This window comes from Labeo rohita, chromosome 18 (genome assembly GCF_022985175.1).
Source record: "Labeo rohita strain BAU-BD-2019 chromosome 18, IGBB_LRoh.1.0, whole genome shotgun sequence".
Classification (NCBI taxonomy): Eukaryota; Metazoa; Chordata; class Actinopteri; order Cypriniformes; family Cyprinidae; genus Labeo; species Labeo rohita.
In genome coordinates this window covers 25,703,473-25,719,077 of record NC_066886.1, presented here as the reverse complement: position 1 = coordinate 25,719,077, position 15,605 = coordinate 25,703,473, and the positions used below count along the sequence as shown (strand labels likewise).

Below are 15,605 nucleotides of genomic sequence, written 5' to 3'. Positions count from 1 at the left end.
AGAGGCCTGACGATCCTACATTAATGCATTTGAACTTCCTCAGCAAAACATCCCAAGCACATCAGAGTGCGGTTAAATAATTCAGCCTGGAGTGAGACACAAGACACACCTAATGTCTGCCTTTTGCATTTACACCAGAGCGGACGCCCGGGGACCCGCACAAAAAAGAAGTCAACTATCAAAGGAGAACAGCATCAAACATCCAGTGCCCTGCAAATTCACATGCCTCTTATATTGTTTATATGCACGTGTTGATTTGCGAAGGCTGGTTGCACGTGTGACCAATGTGGATTCCCCCTAAAAATAGACAGACTTGTTTGAGCTTACAGATTTGAAAAAAAAACAAAATAATATCAGACCGCATGTTGGGAAGGAATGACCAATCGGAGCATGGGTTACTGTGTGCGTCAATACCTATCAGTTCCGGTTGAGCCGATCGCACGGGTACCACTTAGGTCTCTTCAGAATACGGACTGAATTTAACTTCGCTTGGTTGATGATATGTGTTCAAGTTGTGCGTTAATGACAACATGTAAGTTCATTTATGATTATCCTTTACCGAATGTATCATATGATTAATAATAATAAGATACTGTGAGTTCGTTTGTTAAGAGAAGTAACGACGCTAAACCCAGCATCTTGCCTAAGTCGTTTATATCACCTATATTTACTACACTTGGATTCAGTGCAATAATGGTATTACTGATTGATGTTTCAGTGTGTATAGATGTGGTTTTGAATGTTGTATATCTCTGTTCTGTTATTATTCTTAGTTATACGTTGAGTTATCGGATTGTATGATGACGCAGCAAATAATTCCATTTATGTGCGCCATGCGCCATCTAATGGTAGAAAATGGTACTACTGCAGAGAATTTCATGTTCATAATGGACAGATAATAGTATAAATGCTATTTGCTATCTTGAGTGAAGTCGTTGACAATTTCTAATCTTTGTTTAATGTTAATTGTTTCAGACCACACCTGCCTAATCCTGTATAGTTACCTCACATATCATTATTGTGAAGATAATGCCAAGCAATGCCCTGTGGTCTGGCTGTGCTGTGCTGTGCATCGTGCTGATCATTTGCAGAACTTTAATTAAAGACTGTTGATTTGGATTCATGCCTCCTGTGTTCTGACCGACACACCAGGGCGAACACAACTACCCTAAACCATTCCAATACAGTCCTACGCGAACTCAGAAACAAAATTGGTCCTTCGAGCCGGAGCATTGTGTTTACACTGGTCAAGAATGCATGAATACCAGTCTCAAGGTGCACGTCCTAAACGTTCAGTCCGTCATCCAGCTTACTTAGAAGATTTTGAAGTCCAGTATCCGAATCAACCTGGGACTTCTTCGACAGCACAGCAGCCACACGGGCGAGAAGATGAACAGCATAGTCATGGAAGGATGGCTCACCAGCTGGATTTCAGCCATTATAGTTCAGATGAGGGATCTGGTAGGAAAACACCTGATTCGTTAGAAGCAAGGAGCCCACAAACAGAGCCCTGGTATCTCATCAAAGATCAGTGGAGTGAAAGAGATGAGTATTCTCCACATTCCTTACCTCAGGAATCCAGAGACAGGTTGTACGACCTTGAAAGAGAGAACAGACAGCTTCGCCAGTCACAGCAATCAATGAAGGAGGAAATCAGACAACTGGTAGAAATCCAGAAAGGTATGCAAGAGATGCTTATGGGAAACCAGCCAAGTCCAGTTCGTCCACTTCCTGAGCAACGGCCTTTAGCTCCATCACCTCCAATCCCATCGCCTAGAACTATCTACAGAGAGCCAGAGAGACCTGTCCAACGCCCAGCCCCTCGAGTGCATCCAGTACCAGCTCCACGTAAACTTCCTGCCCCACAAAGTAGAGAACATGTTGACGCTACAGATATTGAAGCTCGTCCTTCTGCGTTACCAGCTCGAAGTTACTACCGTGGCAGCTTTGCTACTCATGTTCCTTCATCCACTCCTCTGATGCCTGCTGTCTCCACCCGTTCCCAACCTCCTAGGTCACCAGCAAACCCTATAGAGTGGCCGAGCAGTGTCACCAGACAGGAGACAACCTATAGGGGTCCTCAGCCAACCATACCTGATTTCATCCATCGAGATCCAGGTGAATTTACCCGTCTCAAGTTAGCCTTGAGCAACTTGTTGCCAGAAGATGCAACTGAGTTGTTCAAATACCAGGTGCTAATCGATCATTTGAAATTAATGGAAGCACGCCTGATAGCAGACTCGTTCCTGAACTCGCCTACCCCATATACAGACACTATGGAGGCGTTAACTGACAGATACGGGCGTCCTCATCAACTGGCGCTAAACAAGATAGCAGCTGTTATGGATTCTCCAGATATCCAGCCTGGTGATACAAGAAGCTTTGAGTCCTTTGCGCTCCAAGTCCAAGCACTGGTAGGGCTCCTTAAGACTCTGGGCACAGAGGGAGAAGTTGAACTGTGCTGCGGTTCCCATGTAGCACGACTTCTCACTAAATTACCTCCTGACCTACGTGCAGCCTTTAGAAGGAGTGTAAGCAATGAACCGGGTGCTCTGTACACACTAATTGATTTGGCAAAGTGGCTAAAGTTTGAGTCATGGTGCCAAGACCATGAGAGCTTTGGTGGCAGCAAAACCCAGCGAGACAGAGTCAGACCCAAAGTGGACTCAAGCAGAGACCCCAGATATAAACACAGACTGGCCACAGTCCTTCACAGTGTAGATCAGCCAACTACAGCACAGACAGCACGACAACCAGCAAAGAGATTTGAGAAGAGCAATGCTTTCTGTCCGTATTGCAATAACAGAGATCATTATCTGAGCCAGTGCTCCTCATTCCAAGCCCTTACTAAAGATCAAGTCACAGACTGGATAAAGACAAACAACAGATGCTGGAAGTGTGCACGCTGTCATAGATCTGTGCATTGTACGCTGAAGAAGCCCTGCCACATCTGCAATGGCAAGCACTTACAGATCCTTCACGATGTCAACACTAAGACCGCAAACGAGGGGACATGTCTGGTGAGTGCTACCACTAAACCAATATATCTGGACCGACCTCCAAGCTCTAAACGAGTCCTTTTGAAGGTAGTTAGAGTCGTCCTGCATCATAATGGTCAGAGTTTGGACACGTATGCGGTGCTTGACGATGGCTCTGAACGCACAATCCTCCTGTCATCAGCAGCCCAACAGCTAGGTCTCACCGGTAAGACAGAGGAATTGGCTTTGAGAACAATCAGACATGACCTTACTGCACTTAAGGGTACAGCAGTGTCATTCAGAATTTCAACACCATCCCAACCGCGCAAAAGGTATCACATCCAGAAAGCATTCACGGCTGAACCCCTAAGCCTGGCAGAGTACTCTTATCCCGTAACAACTTTGCAACAGAAATATAGCCATTTGAAGGGTCTCCCTCTTCAGCCCATCCATAAGGCTTGTCCATTACTGTTGATCGGAGCAGACCATCCTCATCTTATTACCCCTATAGAGCCAGTCCGCCTTGGCCCACCAGGGGGCCCAGCAGCCGTTAAGACACGATTGGGATGGGCTCTGCAAGGCCCGGCTCGAGTGTTGGAGGTAATGCTTAACACTCAACAGTGTCTACACGCCACCTTTAGTCCCTCACAGTCAGAGCTGTTCCGAAACGTGGAGAGGCTTTGGCAGGCAGATGTCATTCCTATCAAGTCAGAGAGAGAGGTCACACGGTCGAAGCAAGACCAAGAGGCTATGCATCTTCTCCAGACTCAAACCACAAGAGTTCTAGTTGACGGAGTGAACCGATATGCCACCCCCTTACTTCGCAAGAAGAACATGCCGCTTCTTCAGGCATCCAAAGATGCAGTGCTGCCTAATTTAAGAAACACTGAAAGGAGCCTTCAAAGAGATCCCATCAAAGCTGCTGCCTACAAGCAAAAAATATCCTTTCATTTCAATCCACCAAATGCTCCACACTTTGGTGGTGCCTGGGAGCGCGAGATTCGTTCTGTCAAAACAGCCCTTCGTATCACCATTGGTTCCCAAACAGTAACTGAAGAGGTTCTCCTGACTGTACTCATCGAAGTGGAAGGGATCCTAAACAGTAAACCGTTGGGATATACTTCTTCCAGTGTAGCGGACTTTGACCCCGTTACACCCAATTACCTGCTCATGGGGCGGCCTGATAGTTCACTACCACCTGTTGTATATCCCGCCACAGAGCTCATGGGGCGGCGGAGATGGAGGCAAAGCCAGGTGCTAACAGACCAATTCTGGTCAAGCTTTATTCGCCACTACTTGCCAACACTCCAGGCTCGTCACAAATGGCATACGGATGTGAGTGACATTTCCCCGGGAACCATTGCTATGCTTGTTGACCCACAACTTCCACGTGCCATGTGGCTAGTGGGTAAAGTAGTTAAGACCTTTCCAGGATCAGACGGTCACATCCGAGCAGTGGAGATCCAGGTCAAGAATAAAACATATACCCGACCAGTCGCTAAACTAATCCCTCTTCCTGCCCTTGACGAACATACCGAAGACTCAGAGTCTTCTAACTGACTGTTCCATTAAAGGAGCAAATATGTTTAACATATTTGGGGGCGGCAATGTTGGGAAGGAATGACCAATCGGAGCATGGGTTACTGTGTGCGTCAATACCTATCAGTTCCGGTTGAGCCGATCGCACGGGTACCACTTAGGTCTCTTCAGAATACGGACTGAATTTAACTTCGCTTGGTTGATGATATGTGTTCAAGTTGTGCGTTAATGACAACATGTAAGTTCATTTATGATTATCCTTTACCGAATGTATCATATGATTAATAATAATAAGATACTGTGAGTTCGTTTGTTAAGAGAAGTAACGACGCTAAACCCAGCATCTTGCCTAAGTCGTTTATATCACCTATATTTACTACACTTGGATTCAGTGCAATAATGGTATTACTGATTGATGTTTCAGTGTGTATAGATGTGGTTTTGAATGTTGTATATCTCTGTTCTGTTATTATTCTTAGTTATACGTTGAGTTATCGGATTGTATGATGACGCAGCAAATAATTCCATTTATGTGCGCCATGCGCCATCTAATGGTAGAAAATGGTACTACTGCAGAGAATTTCATGTTCATAATGGACAGATAATAGTATAAATGCTATTTGCTATCTTGAGTGAAGTCGTTGACAATTTCTAATCTTTGTTTAATGTTAATTGTTTCAGACCACACCTGCCTAATCCTGTATAGTTACCTCACATATCATTATTGTGAAGATAATGCCAAGCAATGCCCTGTGGTCTGGCTGTGCTGTGCTGTGCATCGTGCTGATCATTTGCAGAACTTTAATTAAAGACTGTTGATTTGGATTCATGCCTCCTGTGTTCTGACCGACACACCAGGGCGAACACAACTACCCTAAACCATTCCAATACAGTCCTACGCGAACTCAGAAACACCGCATATCACAAGAACAATATCACAGACTGTGTTTCTGGCTATTTTTGTGTTTTGATTTTTTTCTTTTGAAAATTAAACTAACTGACTGTAAATTACCTGTAGATCCCCAGTGCACCACTTTTAAAGCAAAACTCTCAATATAATCTGAATCCATTTTTATCTTCTGTTAAATATGAAGACAGCGTATGGAAGGTTCTGAGCAGCATCTGTTGCGTCAGTGTTGCTGGGGACGAATGATTCACATGAGCCTGCAAATGACCGCAACTGCCCTGCATCTATCAGAATGATCTGAAACATCCAGAGGCATCTCTTCACAGACGGCTCAGGGACACGCTGAAATAAGATACAGGGAAATGTCAGAGAACGCTGCTTTATAATAAGGTTTTGTGAGGCTGGAAGAGAAATAAAGACTACGAGACGGTGGTCGTGAGACATATTCCCCTGGCTCTCACAGAAGCTCTTTGACAGCTCAGACCAGCAGGCCTGTTCCTGATGAATGTGTGACCTTTACAACCCGCTCTGACATTAGTTGTTGATTAAGGCTTTTTTGTGCTTCCGGCTTTTGTAAGATGCCACATATATCTGGTTCTTTGCATGACTCAAACATTCTGTCGGTTTGTTTTAACTTTGAGGCCGTCTCTTTGATATGGCCGTGGCATGGGATACTGCAGATACTGCAGCCAGTTGCAAAATAATGAGGCTTAGATTTCACATCGGTGTAATTTATGAGACACAACAGCCTTTGGGTGTTTTTTTTCTTTTTTTTTTTTTTTTTTTTTTTTTTTTCACAAACAGAGGAAAATGATAATGTGGAAAGGTACCAAGAGGTAAAACCAAGATCAGAGAAATAACCGAATCGATCCATCAAATCTCCAGTTTCTGAGGTGTAATTAAACAATAAGATACAAGCAGTTGTGCTGCACATTGTGCCTGCAACACTTATTGCTTTTTATGAATGCCTTATTTATTTTATAAAATAGCATAAAAATGGTCAAATATAATATTTGCTATGATAAAAATCTAATATTTATGCTGACTTTAGACTTTAAGGTTTTTTTGTTTGTTTGTTTTTCTCACAAAGCCTGCATTTATTGGATCACAAATACAGTTGAAATCACGAGAAAAAAGTAAAATATTATTACAATTTAAAATATTTATTTATTTATTTATTTATTGCTGTGATCAAAGCTAAATTTTCAGCATCATTATTCCAGTCTTCGGTGTCACATGATCCTTCAGACATAATTCTAATATGCTGATTTGCTGCTCAAGAAACTTTTTTTTTTATCAGTGTTGTAAACAGTTGTGCTGCTGAATATTTTGGTGGAAGCTGTGATTATTTTTATTTATGTATTTATTTATTTTTTCTGGATTCTTCGATGAATAGAAAGTTTAAAAGAACAGCATTTATTTTAAAAATAAATTTTTGTTACATAAATGTCTGTAACTGTCAGTTTTGATCAATTTATTGTGTCCATATAATTGACAGTATTCATTTCTAAAAAAAAAAAAAAAAAAAAAAAGAAGAAAAAACAGAGTAAATTGGTCACTTGTGAGATCTTAAAGAATCACTTGTGAGATCTTAAAAACCATAAAGTAAATAGGTCACTTGTAAGATCTTCAAGATCTTCTTTGTTCAAATATTCATATAATCTTGTTCTCCCAGCTTTAGCTCAGCTCTTTGTTTCTGGACTTTTCCTTCATGTCTTTTGTTCTTCTGTAATGCATTGTACAATATGCTCATAAAAAGCAGCTTGTAATTGAGTGGTTTAATCTCAAAACTAATGGGGGGACTTAACAGTAGAGCAAAGTACATAAAGGGCTGTCAGGAACACTAAAAACTGTAAGTTGAGTGAAATATGTGGCTATGCATGTGCAAAGTGGCCTTTCTGTGGAGTGTTTGTGAGGATACAGCTAATATAGCACAGGGCTTTGTGCAATTACAATGTAACACCACATGTGAATGAAATACACCCTGATGAGCACTGTACATTTTAAAATGAAATAAATATCTAGTCAAGATGAAAAATATATCTACATGATGTTATAAATATGATGTGTATGTATAACATTGACTTTTTTTTATTTTAACTAGTTGCTAAGGCAACATTTATTGTTTTCATTTAGTTAAACGTGTACTAAAATGCAATAATCATCCATTATATTCTCCATGATAATAAAATAACACTGGGTCAGACTGATAACTAGAACTGACAAATGTAAACAACATGAACACAAAAGGGCTCTTGTTTTGGACTTGAGAAAGCACAGAGCCACAGAAAACACATTTTCAGGTTCCTCTGCATCCATCACAGAGGACATCTCATGGACCCTTTGCCCTGGTAAAATAGGCACATCAGCACCTTTATTTTCTCAGAAGGCTGCAAAAACTCCTCCTCGGTGGACTGTTGAAAATTTCCACAGATGCAAAGAAAAACCTACTGCCAGACTAGAAGCTTCCCAATCCAAGCTCCAATCTGTTTTCTTTCCCACCTTCTGATCTCACAGCAGCCCCACACTGTAAACCCCAATAAGTTAACAGAACTCAAAAAAATTAAGGCAACCAATTGCCTTAATTTTTTTAATATACTTAAACATAATATGTTTTCACAAGTTAAATTTTTTTATTACATACTACTTGTAGTTTTTGATTATAGTTTAAATAAAATTTTTCATTAGGTCTACTCAAATATTTTAAGTTATTATGACTTATTATGAGTTTTTACTAAGTTGTGTCATTGTATTAAGTTAACAATACTTATAAAAATTAAGTTATATAAACTCAAAAGAATATGAGTATTACTTAACTCAATACCTACTATTCCACAATAACACAAAACTTTTACAACCTCAAAATGCAAAAGCATTTAATTAACAAATATCAAATGCAGATGTACTTTAGTACATCTCGATAAATGAAATAAGTCTTTTTAACCTTTTAAAACAAAAGCTTTTTTGCCCTAAATTGCTCAGCCTCATCACTTACAACAGTCAAGTAAATTTAACAAAATTATTTATTTTTACATTTTTACATTCAATAACTGTAGTTAGTGATAAGAGTGGGTGCATATATAATGCCAAAAAGTTAGAGCAGACAGTAATTGTGCAGACAAGTGTCACTCATTCAGATGAGAATCCCCGATGTCAGCTGTGTTGCAGTTCGGAGCAGTTAGCCAAGCCCAGGCCCGGTTCTACAGGGGTTCAAGCAAAAGCACCCTCACTTGAAGCAGTAATAATAGCATGCTGGTGGAAGAGATCTGGCAAACTATCCCCAGAACATCTTCAAGCTCTGGTTCATCAGACTCCTACTGAATAAATGAGTGACAGAAACAGAAATTAATAACCAACTAACCAATATCAAGTCTAATATATCACATTTATTTTTTACAGCGCTTTTTAACAAAACAGGTTGTGTCAAAGCAACTTTACAGTTTTAAATAGGACAACAGTGTGTCAATAATGCAAAAGTTCCATGTTGCCGCAAAGTCAGATAGCAGAGGACTCATCTGGGTCCAAAAGCCGTCTAGGTGACAAGTTCCTCACTGTTGATCTATCTCTGGGGCTCATCTAGTTGATGTGGTCCCCACTGACATTTAGGGTTGTAGAGGTTGTCTCTAGGTGCTGATCCAGCATCTGCGCTGGATACAGACTGGATGTGGTAGATACAGTGATCTCGGAATAAGAAAGAAAGAGACTAATATTAGCATAGATGCCATTCTTCTTATGATGCAATGAGTACATCAGGTGTTATGGGAAGTGTTCCCGGTTCCGGTTAACCTAATTAATGCAGCCTAACAATCCTTTAACGGATTTGAATTATAGAAATGTGTTAATGTGTTATGTGTAGGCCAGGTTAAAGAGATGGGTCTTTAATCTATCTAACTGACAGAGAGTAGATTGTTCCAGAATTTGGGCTCTAAATAAGTAAAGGATCTGCCGCCCGCAGTTGATTTTAATATTCTAGGCATTATCAAACTGCCAGAGTTTTGAGGACATGAGGGACTATAATGTGATAAGAGCTTGCTCAAGTCAATCAAGTAAATTTTTTAAACCCATTTTTATAATTAATTTCTGTTCAATTAAATACTGTTGGTTCAGCAGAAAGGTAAGTATATGCTAATCATTTGAAGATTGCAGAATTTGAAGATTTATGAAATAAAAGATATTTCACTGTTAAAAGGGTAGTTCACTTCATAAAACAAAAAAAAAAAATCCTGATAATTTACTCACCCCCATGTCATTTCCTCAGTCAAAAAGAAATGAATATACTTTAACCACACCTTGTCTTGCACTAGCTCGACCCAAATTATGTAATCACGCACGTGTGATGTAGGCAGAAGTTCCGACCCAGTGTTTACAAAGTGAACGTGCAAAGAAATGTAAATGATGACGGAACCTCACATGATGGTGAACCTCACATCAGTGGCTCGCACTAATGTTAAAACAAAAAATAAGTAGAGTAAAATTATATATTTAAGTGGTGCCTCATTCATCAAGTAGTTCAGATTAATTAAATACGTTTTTAAAAATAAGTTTTATTAACTCAAAATCTAAAAAAAAGTCAAAGGAACTCTAAGTACTGTACTTAATCTATTTAAGTATTTTGAACGTTTGGGTTTACACAGCTTCTCAGAGCTGTCATCCGAATGAACTTCTGGACCTCTCTAACCTTTTATATTTCTATACTTTCTATAGATATTTAAATTTAATGCAATAACATGTCATTATACAAGTAGACTGGAAATGTTAAATGTATCATTCATTCATTCATTCATTCTATATTCATCTATATATTAAAATGTAATGCAATAATGTTACTGGTAGCCTTGGGATTATTTATTTGTATTTTCTTTTATTTTTTTTTTCTTCTAAAATTATATACTTATATTTTTTTTTTATATAATTTTATTTATATAACTATATATTTCAATTTAATGCAATAACATATTGTGCCAGAAGAATTTAAATAAAGAGCTTCACTAGTTTTATTGTTGGATTTTTATTGTTAATATATTAAAGGGTTACTCCACCACAAAATGAAAATTTGGTCATTGATCACTTATCCCCATGTCGTTCCAAACCCGTAAAGGCTTTGTTCGTCTTTGGAACACAATTTAAGATATTTTGGATAAAAACCAGGATGCTTTTGACTGTCCCACTGACTGCCAGGTAAATACCACTGTCAAGACCCAGAAAAGTATGAAAGACATCGTCAAAATAGGCCATCTGCCATCAGTGGTTTAATCTGAATTTTATGTAAACTTTTTTTACACAAAGAAAAAAAAATAAAGATTTTATTCAACAATTTGTCTCCACCGCATCAGCGTAGCACCATTTTGGAGAGTATCCGCTGTTCTGTGTCAGCCACACTACACAGATATGTTTTCTTCTTGTATTTACTCTTTGATTTGGAACGACATGGGGGTAAGTGATTAATGACAAAATTTTAATTTTGGGGTGGAGTAACCCTTTAAGATGTATTTTTTTTTATTGAAGCACTATTTATTTTCTCATTTATGCACTTTTTTCCCCACATTTCATTTATTTTTTATTTATTTATTTATTACAGTTAATGCACAATATTAGCATTGCATTTTTGTATAAAAATAGTCTATTTTTTTTGTCTTCTTCTGCATGTGTTATATCGCAATTCCAGTATATCTCGCAGCAGTGTGACTGTGGGGTTCTGGAGATATCACAAAACCCAATGGCTCCCATTTCACTTCATCTTGTTTTTGTTTCTTAATGTCTTATTTTTTTCTTTTCCTCCACAGCTTGAGTCTGTAAAGCTTGTAGGGTTCCTTTGACAAGCTGTAAGAGTTTGTCTCATCTGCTGAGCTTTCTGGAAAACTCAAAAGCGAGTGACAGAAGGGAAAAAGCGAGAGATCGTAAGACACAATGGGTAATAGCAGCAGAAGAAGTGATGGAGATGAAAAAAAGAGATAGAGAGCGAGGGAATTAGAGAGAGGAAAGTGACAGCAATAAAAATGAAAGAGGTGATGAAAAGAGAGATACGTGACAGGCAAAAATGGCAGGAATGGGAGGGCTGAGGTGGAGATAGAAATGAGAGAGAAGCTGCTCTCTGTGTGAGATTGTGGGAAGGCCACAGGGATTCTGTTCATTAGGATTGGAACTGATGACTTGATTACAGATGATCAGATGAGTTTGTTTGGAGCTCATTTCTCGTCTGCCTGGAGGAGGTTCAGTTAAAGCAGCGTGCCTCATAGACCATGGGAGTCCCTTTCATTCTGTGCCTTATCTCTCTTGACATATGCTAATAGGGTCTGACCTTAATTGGCCAGAAAATGATCTCTGCTACAGATAATTTGCCAGCGCTGTCTGATGCAGTGGAGGTAAACAGCCACCAGATGGCAGGAGGCCACTAGTGATATATTGACCTTAGAAGCTTGCACTGTCATCTGCTAACAGGAAAAAAATAACACAAAAATAAAAAAAAAAAGAATTAAATAACCTGTCTATAAAAAAACAAAAACAAAAATAAACTCCGGACCAGCAGAATTTGGAAAATGGCAGATTCTCCTGTTCAGTATGAGTGTTTTTGTTTGTTTGTTTGTTTGTTTGTTTGTTTGTTTGTGTGTTTGTTTTTTCTTACAATTACGTCAAGCAGAATTGTCAAGCAGTGTTCTTCATAAACTAGTGTGAACAACATTTTCGTTTCAGTTTTTTAAATCATGCATAACTGTTATGCATTCATTCATTCATTCATTGGACCTCATGTTAAACTGAACAAATAAACAAATAAATACATTTTTAAAAAGTTGAGTAAAAGAAATAGTGAACAGTTTTGATTGATTTATTTATTTATTTATTTATTTATAATAACAGTGACATCATCTGAAATGTGCACATTAGCCTAAACACGTACAGTACGGTGCAGAAGTCTAAAAACACATGTATTTGTTTATTTATTTATTTATTTATTGAAATACTAAACAAAACTTTTGGATTTAAGAAAAAAAAAAAAAACAAAGAGGAAACAGATGAATTCAAAATTAATCAGGTTTGGTATTCACAATTTTATTTTATTTATTTATTTTTAAATATGTATTAAACTTTACAGTTTATGTCAAAATTTGATTTAATTGGGGGAAATTATTTATGAGGTGCAACTTAATATCAAAAAAATCTTTAAAAAAGAAAAGTGAAATATGCACATTAGCTTAAACATGTACATTATGGTGCAGTCTAAAAACACATTTATTTATTTATTTAAATAAAGTTAAATGAATGCAAAATGAATGGTTTTTGCACTGGTGGAGTTCATGCAGCAAATACATGTATAAAAAAGTTAACCTAATACCAGAAAAGATGTGATGTCAAGTCAAATCACCATTATTTTTATAACACTTTGTAAAATAAAGATTGTTTTGTCAGCTACACAGTATTAAACGAGAGTTACAGAATCAATGATGCAAACTTCAAACATAAGGCAAATCCAAATTCTGCTGTAAAGCAGTTTTAGCATAACAATGCAATATGAACAGTTTGGACTTGCCAGTCACTACAAATAAATGGCAATGACGCATTTAGTCAGAGTTCGGCCCATATTCAAGCCTTTAACGTCATTGTGTTGTTTAGTGGTCATGTTGTTCACAGTTTCCTGGAGCCTCACAGAAGAGCTCAGGCACCAAAAAACTGGGCCACCGTGTCACTTCCTCAAAACCACAGCCGTTCTTTCCTCTATGTGCAACCAAACTATACCTCTGAACTCACTTGTTCCACTTACCCTGCTGAAGAAAATGTGTCCATGTACTCTTCTGTCATCTTTGGCCCATTTATCCACCGTTTTGCTTCATTATAACCTCTTATCCACGGCTGGCACACACTTCTGAGGAGCACGTAACTAGAGGCACGATGCCAACTGGAGCAAACCCATATTAATGCTGAATGCTTGGCTCTAATGTACTGCTAATGAGTTCGCTCAATGATTCACGCTTTGTCTGCAATAAAATAATTTCCTCATTTATTAATCTTACCTTAAGAAGTTTGATTTGCGTTCTTTTAGGGTTTTCCTTAAGTCTGTGGATGTTGCTGCAATGCAGTATAAGCGTTTTTGTTTGCACTTCTGGGTCTAATGACTTACTTCTTTTTTCTCTGCACATTAAACTGGGATAGAAAGTATTTTTAAACTCCACTTTCAGAACAACAATTTACAAAAAATGTACTCACCCCCTTATCATCCAAGATGTTCATGTCTTTCTGTCTTCAGTCATGAAGAAATTATGGTTTTTGAGGAAAGCATTTCAGGATTTTTCTCCATATAATGGACTTTATTGGTGCCCTGATTTTGAACTTCCCCAAAATGTAGTTTAAATGCAGCTTCAAAGGGCTCTAAACGATCCCAGCTGAGGAAGAAGGTTCTTATCTAGCAAAAACGATTGGTCATTTTTTTTTGGAAAAAAAACTTTTGTTTACTTTTAAAAGCACAAAAGCTTGTGTAGCACAGGATCGTTTAGAGCCCTTTGGAGCTGCATTTAAACTACATTTTGAAAGTTAAAAATCGGGACATCAATGAAGTCCATTATATGGAGAAAAATCCTGAAATGCTTTCCTCAAAAACCATAATTTCTTCACGACTGAAGACAGAAAGACATGAACATCTTGGATGACAAGGGGGTGAGTAAATTATTTGTAAATTGTTGTTCTGAAAGTGGAGTTCTCCTTTAACACTGAAAAAAAAAAAAAAAATGACTTCACCTTCAAGAAAGTTATATTTTCTCCTATTATTTCCCATGTGAAAAGAACAATAATTCTGCTGCCTTATAAAATCAAATACTCCTGGTGTGATCTCTGTGGATTCATGGCCAAAGTGAGCAACTGCTGCTCTGTCTGTCTGTCTGAGAAGAGGAACATGCTGTGCTGCACATCCCGCTGAGATACAGCCGTATGATCAGTCCGCTACATTCATGTCTGCTAGTGCTTGATATGAAAGTCAAATGTATGTATAGTAATTTTTCTGTATGTGTGAGAGAGAAGGATTCATGACTTCATCGAACTCTTGAGTATAAACTTAACATCAGAGTTTACATGTCTTTGAGGATAAAATAAATGAAACATTCTCCTAACATTTGCATATGGTATCTGTTTGGCTGTTATTTGGAAATCCAAAAATGTTTAATTGTTTTGATTTGTCTCTGATTTAATTTTTAAATTGCTTATGAGAAAATGGACACAAATGAGACAGTTGCTGACATAAGAAAATAACAGACTGATAAAATGAATGTGAAGTTTTGATTGTAGACATTGTGACATTGTTAAGATGTTTTCTGAAACTCTAAAGAGGATATGTTAAAGGGGTCATCAGATGGTAAGTTCACTTTTACATTACATTAATGTGTGTTGGCAGTGTACAAATGTAAAAATCTACCCTACAGTGAGAAAAATCCATGCAACGGTTTTTAATTAATCTGTAAAAATAACATTCCCTTTTTCAAATCGAGCCATTCTCAGATGCCACGATAGTTGATTGACATGAGCGTTTTACCTCAGATCAGCTGTAACAGTCCGCCCTCTTTGTTTTGATGCCGGAGCAGGGATGTAAGTTAGACAAGAATATCTCAGATTGAACGATTGAGGTGCTGTGTTGCTGGATGTAATAATGAATGTAGTGGTTGTCATTTACTCCCGACATCGGAGCCACTGAAGATGCAGTAGATTACATTTGTTTGTGAAGGGAATGCACCTCCCGATCTACATATATCCGTCTATGTTCGCACGAATCATTCATGATTCAGCTTTACTTACAGCAGAAGTGAGTATAAGGGTTTTTTTTTAATGAATCTTTGCGATTGCCTTTCCTAATAATGTGCTAGTTAGCAAGTTTAGTGGCTATAAATGTGGCTAAAGTAAACAGACTTGTCTCTCCATAGAGAGAAGAGAGGGGCGGGGTGAGCAGAGCTCATTTGCATTTAAAGCAGCCTCGACCAGAATGAGATGATTTTTGCAGAGCTTATTTTGGCAAGGTAAAAAGGGTGTTGTTTCACACAACCATTGCAAATTTTTAACCAAAGTTATATTATAGACTTTTCATTAAGACCCTGAAGAATCATATCAACTTGTGGAAAATAGGCATCCGATGACCCCTTTAAAACGTTTAAACAATTTGTCGCCTTGTAATGATAAAGTTCTATCTGAAGTTTTTGTCATATTTG

At 38.2% G+C, this 15,605-nt stretch overlaps 1 long non-coding RNA gene across 2 annotated transcripts; it reads left to right on the top strand.

The window, feature by feature from the left end:
• Positions 1-437: 437 nt before the first annotated feature.
• Positions 438-6,225, top strand: LOC127180711 (uncharacterized). Of its 2 annotated transcripts, none has more exons than XR_007829682.1 (2): positions 438-532; positions 5,199-6,225. It is a non-coding gene; the product is annotated as an uncharacterized LOC127180711 (long non-coding RNA). The 2 variants fall into 2 exon arrangements; XR_007829683.1 differs by lacking the exon at positions 438-532 and adding an exon at positions 4,661-4,755.
• Positions 6,226-15,605: the final 9,380 nt, after the last annotated feature.